Genomic DNA, 8,358 nt, shown 5'->3' on the forward strand with positions numbered 1-8,358 from the left:
TTCATTTTATTAACAAATTCGAGATTAATGCACTGCTTTCATTGAGATCCATGTTGCATTGTATCTGAAGTTGATCCGTTCAGTTGTTAGAATGGTCATGAAACGGTTGCATAATTGGTTTTGTTCTTTTTGAAATATACGTATCATGAAATGGGTGCATAATGGAATAGATTCTTGTAAAATAGTTAATAAAATAGTTAATGAAATAGATTCATGTGAAATAGGTAATGAAATAGATTCATGTAAAAAAGTTAATAAAGTAAATCGAGATTAATTAATGCACTACTTTCATTATGATCCATGATGCATTGTATCTGAAGTTGATCCGTTCAGTTGTTAGAATGGTCATGAAACGGGTGCATAATGAGTTTTGTTCTTTTTGAAATATACGTATCATGAAATGGGTGCATAATGGAATAGATTAATGTAAAATAGTTAATGAGATAGTTTCATGTAAAATATGTAATGAAAAAGATTCATGTAAAAAAGTTAATAAAATAGATAATGAAATAGCTTCATAGCTAATGAAATAATTCATAATAGATTTTGTTCGTTATGAAATTAATCTGCATGTAAGAATTTGAAGGTGAAAAGGTTTCATTGCATGTAGCTAATGAAAAGGTTTCATTAATAACATGTAGTATCCATAAAGTGTCATGAAACAATTGCATTAACATGTACAAAAAAGTCTGGAATAAAGAAACAAACAATTGTATAATTAAACATTTCCATAGTGAAATAAACTGAATTTTTATTTCAATAAACATTTCCATAGTATGAATGTTAATGATTGTTTACCGTTCTACCCTTATTGATGAAATAAACTGAATTTTTAATTTTTATTTTTTTTAATTTCTATAAATAAAGCATACAAATCTTGACCATTGATCAAGAAAATGGATGGTTGAGATTGGTTTACACGGTTTACACAAATGGAGAGGGTTTTCATTTGAACGCTCCTCTATCTATATATATATATATATATATATAGTATATGTGTGTATTGCTGAATTAATATCGTGAAAATAGTGATAGTAGAAGAGTCGGAAAACAATTGTGTATAAAAGTCGTGAATTTTGTACGTGTTGACAAATGGGTGAAGCTTGCGTGGTCTTAGACGGCTACTAGAAGCCATGGCCATGGCCACTGGAGGCCAATTACATGAATAGGACTTTTAGCCCCATACACATATTTTGCCATTCATTTTATTCAAATAAATAAATATGTTCGTTTCAATCTTCTTGGAGATCGGGTTACATTTGAACAAAAAATATAAATAAATGAGTTATATTTAGGATTCTACCAGAGATGAAAATGGATCAGGTTGGGTTGGGTTCGGGTTCGGGTTCAACTCATTTATTAAACAGGTTGAAAATGTCAACCTAATCTAATCCATTTAATTAAAATGGGTTGAGATTTTTCAATCTAACCCAACTTGTTACCTAAATGAGTTGACAACGGGTTGACCTGTTTACGATTTTCTTAACACAACTTATTAAGGTTGAATATGGGTTGACACATTTAATTTTAAAATTTTAAATAAAAAAAGGACTAAACTATTTATTTATTTTTGGATAAAACACAACCACAAATACAAACAAATTATTCAAAGTTTGAATAAACACAACCACAACAAATATATTGTTCAAAATAAATTGGATTGGACTTTGGAGGCGATAATGGAGTAATGGACTAAAGAGTTTTCTTATGTTTCATGATAATTAAGAGTAATTGAGGCGATTGGAATTTCAAGTTTCATCTCACGATGATTGTAAAAAAATTTATTAAGAATAAAACAAAATTAAAAATTAAAATACTAAATATAATATTAAGAATAAAATAAAATTATATAATATTTTAAATTGGTTGAAAACAGGTCGAAAATTTCAACTCAACTCAACCCTGACCTATTTATTTAAATGGCTTAGACGGGTTGACCCATTTATTTAAATGAGTTGAAAATCTCAACCCAACCTGTTAATTTTGGGTTGGGTTCAGGTTGAGTTAGCGGGTTATGTCATTTTTTATCACCTCTAGATTCTACTGTAAAGGTTGAAGCATGGCCTCAAGGTCCAAACACCTGTAAGATCATACCCGAAATTATTCAAATGAGTTGTATCCTAATTCATGTTTTGTTTTTATCAATTTTATATTTTAGTTTCGTAGGGTATTGCGAGAGCGAAGTCTTCAAATGATTATCAGTTATATGTTATATTTGACGGATTCATATGGTTAATCACTCATCTTATGTTTGAACATGTTTATCGGCTCGTTGTCGGTTGATTTTATGGACGAAAAGAAAAATAAAATAGCAACTACAATGACGATAAATGAAATTTTAAAACCACATAACGCAATTCTCGTAGATTTCTTTATATCAATGATGATAATGATAATCCAAAGGACCTAAGCTAATTAATTGTTTTATTTTTTATATAAGTTTAAATGTCAGTAAGCCTTTAACGTTGAATCCACCGCACCTCCGCATCCTAGTACTCTAATCACCCCCCACAACCGCTTTCCACCACTTTTCTTCTCCTCGCCACCGTGACACCGCCGTATCTGTCTACTCCTTATGTCACTCAGCTCCATCTTCTTCGCCGGAAACCTATCTGACCCAAACATAAACGCCTGCCACCTTGACTTGGTGCTGTTGGAACATGCAAGTTTTGATTGGGATAACACATCATTATTCTTGTAGCCATCGTCTTTCTTTTTCCCTGAAACTGGAAGCGAATTTGATCGTGGAGTGTATGATGAAGATTGGCCATTACAGAAATTAGAATCAGAATTCCGTCTGTTGAGACTTTTCTTATTTCTTGAATTCGTTTCGATCTTGGGATTTGGGATCTGGGTGTTTCTTGAAGTGTGAATCACTTTTCCACAAAAGATGATTTCCTCAGAAGAAATGGAAGTGGTAGTACTAGTACTCCATTCTTCACTGAAAAACCCTAAGAAATCTTGGTTGAAGGAGGAAGACGATGAGGAAATATAACTTGGATTTCCATCGCCAGAAAATACTTCTGAATCCACGTGCAGATCATCCGTGGAAAACTGTAAATCACTGAAAGATAGTCTCGTTTCTGTGTCATGGTCCATGATACTTTGCATAAATGGGGTTTTTGATTTGTTAGATTGATAGAAATAATGTGGATGTATGTTATATGTGTATATATAAGGTAGTGAAAGCAGCATAAAATAATAGGCAAATTAAGAAGAAATAGTGGAGGACGTAGAAGAAGGGTCCTGTGGGAATTCTAGATGACTTGATATACGGGATGACTAATTAAACAGCTTATAATTTATTTACTTAGAATATAAAGTAGATGTTAATAAACGCATACGACTATTACTTACCTTATGAGGTAACATCCTCGGTCATTAAAATGGAATGATGGTAAACATTTATAATTAGGTAAACGCTTACCGGGTAAAAATGATCATCACCCACACTTACCGCTTAAAACTTTTGATCTTTGTCAAACCCTCTTACCGAGTAAGATTCTCAATTTTTGTTATATTAATTTGTTAAGGTAATTGAACTTGTAAGCATTTACCAATGTAAGAGTTTAGTAAATGGCCCTAAGCCCCTGAAAAAATCGAATGAAAAAACCATTAAACTTTTTTTTATTTCGAATGATCAAATCCCTAAACTTTTTCTTTTACTAGATAAATCATTACGCTTTTAAAGATTGATTACCTACATTCAATGTCGCATTATGGTGTCGAGGGGTGACCTTGCTGCCATGTTAACCTCCTTGGTATGGATATTAGGTGTGGAGTTTGTTATGGTTTGTTGCGTGTTATGACATTACAAGTGATATGGCATTATAAGGCGTGAGGGGGAATTTACAAAATGAGGAAAAGAAAAACAAGTGATATGACATTATAGTTTATAAGGACTAAATACTTGATCAACAAAAAGGGGAAAAAGAAAAATTCCAAATTACTTCATAGCATACGGAAAAAAAATTTGTTTGATTACATTTATTTGTTGTTCTTTGATTTCATTACTTCGATTTTTTTGGTTGATTACCAAACAATGACTTACTTTGTATATCCGATATCATATTAAATTGTTAATAACTTAAGCATTATTGTCCAGGAGATTGCGATAAACACACACACACACACATATATAGATTTGCCGCATTAAATCACGCCAGGACCATGCCTTGGAAAACGTCATGGTCTCGCCATTTTACAATTCAACTATTTATAACTCTAAGGAATTTAGTCAATGAAGATTACAATTCAACCATTAATCAAAAACACTAGTTTAGGTTCCATTTATATTTTTTCAACATAAATACATAATTATAACGTACATTAAAAAAGTTATTTTACATCAAGTTGAAAGTAAAAATCAAGGTTATTGTACAAAAATTCAAATGGTATGGTGTTCTTATAAGAACTCTTTCAAACAGTAATTATTCTAAAAATCTATGTTTTTGCTTACAAGAACCTAGCATTAAAGATTTTCTAAACGATTATTTGTTTTCCTCTTAATAGTTCCATTAATAGACAACCTCTGAATCGTTAAGAGATGAATCTTGTTTGACAAAGAAAAATGTATGCCTCTTAATGGTTCTAAAACTCTCTAAATGATTTTGTATCATGAATCTCCCTTAACCATTAAGAGCCATAATTTCATTGTACACAATTACCAAACAATTATATTTTATTTTGCATTATATCATGAGAACCTCTTAATCATTCTGACCACTTAATCATTTTGCACCAAACCATTCAGCAATTGTCAAACAGCCTTTAAGTGTTTGGTGGGTGACTTGGTCAACACCCTAATCAATTATAGCATCTTCAATGGATGTTTTTATAAGAACTTTTTTTTTTCTGTCAAATTATTTCCAACTCATTAAATTAATAACATGTATTAAACTCCACAATGATAATTTTTATAAGAACCCATTTTATAGTCTATGCAGTATAATATAAGTTAAATAAGTTATACATATTAATTATTATATTGGATATAAAATTATGTTTGTTTAACGAGTTTAACGTCCCAATTATAGAAATCATATGTGATCACATAGCACGATAATCACATGATTTCTAAGTGATGCTGATGTAAATTAGCATTACTTAAGGTCGTTTTCATGTTTTCTTATTTGATCATTGTTCTCATTTGAATCGGACTCTTGTTTACGTTCAACCATCTTATATTCCTATTCTAAATAAATCTTCATTAAAAAATAAAATAAACAGCCTAAAAATCATGTCATGTCAAATACAACATATAATATAGTTTATATACACTATTTATTCGTCAAAATGTACTCACTAAATACTTGTGCATATAGTTTATTGATTAACTACTAAACAACATATTTGAAACTAAATCTCTCGTAAAACAGGGGTAAGTCATTGATATATCTATTATTTCATAAATTAACAAATGAATTGTTAAATCATTTAAATGGTCGAGTTGGTGGAACTTTGAAAGCAAAAACTCTTGAAATTGGACCGAACTGAAATTATTACTAAAAGAAATTAAGTTTGACCGATTTGACAAGATCGTGACTTTGAACATTGAACAAAACAATGAGTGTCACGTATTTCTTTATCACTTTACGAGAAATTTGAAATTATGGTGTTTTAGTTGTTATATAATAAAACATAATATTTTTTATTTTTCATTTAAAAAAATGCATGTTCGAATTTTGCTATTTATGTACAATTAATCATAATATTTCAATCTATTAAGCATGCAAATTCAGGTATGTTTTAAGAAAAATAATAAGTAACTAAAAGTCTAAAACTTCTTCTATAAAAAAATTAAATAACAATAAAAATATAATAATATTTAAATCTCGTACGGTAAATAAAAAAATGCATAAAAGGAGAAAGCGCGTCTTCTTTGTAACGACTCCGTTAAAACTTGATTTGCTTTGACGGGTAAACCACTCAAGTCACCGTCTCTTCTAGAAACCTCTTTTATTTATTTAATATACATACATATTTTATGAGAATACGACGACATTTCTATCACATGTGATAATATGTATGAGGTACTTGTGCAATATAACGAGATAACTCTCAATTTTAATATTTAGTTTTTAATTTTTGTCTTTATCAACATAATATGATTTTGTGTGGTTTTGAAAAAGCGATAATGTTTTTATTTTTGAATGAAATATAAATTTGAATATAACATAAAAATTTGAAAAAAAAATAAAATAAATCGATATTAGTATCAAATTAACTATTTAATAGTTCTCGTTTTTTTTAACTTCTTTAATTCAATTTTTTTAATTATAATTTAGATTTAGATTTAATAACAAAACAATTTATTTTTGGTTTAATAATTTTTTTATAAAGATAATAATTAATCATTCTGTTAGAACTCAATGATTATCTTAATTATGTTTTAAATTTTCTATATTTAAAATAAATGTCTATCATGTATTTGATTATGTTTATCTGCAATTAGTTACACAAATTTAAAAATGGAGCTTTAATAAGTTATATTTACGCAAAATTACTTGTAATCTTGAATTTTAAGTAATATGTATCAATAAACAGTACTTCATTTATAAAAAATAGTTTTTAACAATTTTTTTTGTCAAATGCTTTATAATATATATTAAAGGGTATTCGCGCATTGTAGCGAGATACATCTCGATTTTAATATTTCATTTTATTCTATCATATGTCGATGTTATAATATGGTTTTATATGGTTTTGGGAAAAACGATAATGTTTTTATTTTTGAATAAAATATAATGAAGATATCTTAAAAAATTAAAATATATATCGATATTAATATCAAATTAACTATTTAAAAGTTTTTGTTTTATTGTGTAATTTCTTTAATTCAATTTTTTTATTATAATTTAATTTAGGTTTAATAACGAAGTAATTTATTTTTGATTTAATAGCATAATTTTTTATAATTATAATAAGTAAGTATTCTATTAGAAAACAGTGATATTATCCTAATTATATTTTTAGATAAAAATATTTAATTAAAATTAGTTACAGAATATACCAATTACCTAATATACATCATATTTTAAAGACGTTTGTGAATCAAGATTTATCATAGTGATAACGTTTATAATGTTTCACGTGTATCACAATGTACTTTTTTGTTTTATGAAATGTATCAATAATGTGCATTTTCGTTATTTTCATTGTTTTACAAAAGGTATCACATTGTGCATCTTGTATGTATACTTACGTATATCATAGTAAATATTGTTTGTAGATATCACAGTGTATATCTTATGTTCACATAAGGCTTGTCAGAATAAGGTTCGTCGAATAAGATTCGTTGGATAGAGGAAATAGAAGAGGTGAAAGAGAATACTTATAAAATCCCTAAAATGTCTTTAATTAATATTTTAAGTTAAAATTACCAAAATTGTTAATTTCCTAATTTAACATTTGATTTGTGGTTGAGATTGGATCTCACGGTTACAATAAACTAATCAGTTTTCTCTTAAATAGACCTATGTGTGTGTGTGTATAGGTTAAGTTCTTTTGTTAACACAATATATGGTAATAATTTTGTAAACTCATCACAACCATTCATCTTGTGAATCAATAGATGACAATTATGATGATAATTTTGTAACAACTAATAATATAATATATTATCATTTAAGATAAACGTACATAAAACAAGGTATTATTGGGAAAAAAAATTCATCAAGTTTGTAACTCCCATTAATGACATTAATATTTATATGAACATTAATCTATCATCATTAGTAAAAAAAAATCTCCATTATTATGGACATTGATATACACATGGACATCAATTACTATATGAACATGAGTTCACTTATGAACAATTGAATTATGTTCATTAATATGAACAATGTGATTATGTTTATTAAATCTTATTGAACACCATGTGTTATAAACACAATTTTATGAACGTGTTATGGTTATGCACACATTCTTATGAATACATATGAGCACATTTTTATGAATACTATATGTTATGAACACATTTTTTATAAACACATATGAACATTATTAAATACCATAAAAGTAACTTCTACATAAAAATTACATATTTGCATTTCATCATTAAATCAAACATTTGAAATAGCCTCTACTAAAGGATTGATATTATTGGCCCAGTAAGTTTAGAAAGTTAACATCATATTCTTGGTTAACAAAATATCTTACCCCCTCCTCTCTCTTTCTCTTTCTCTCTCTCTCTCTCTCTCTCTCTCTCTCTCTCTCTTTATATATATATATATATAGGGGGCTATTCAAGGGAGAACTAAGTTGTTTGTGGTAACTATGAGAACCAATATTAACCACAAATCAATAGATAAATTAGGAAATTTATAAATTTGGTAATTTTAAATTAAAATCTTA

The sequence above is a fragment of the Cynara cardunculus genome (genome assembly GCF_001531365.2).
Source record: "Cynara cardunculus var. scolymus isolate 2C chromosome LG 1, CcrdV1, whole genome shotgun sequence".
Classification (NCBI taxonomy): domain Eukaryota; kingdom Viridiplantae; phylum Streptophyta; class Magnoliopsida; order Asterales; family Asteraceae; genus Cynara; species Cynara cardunculus.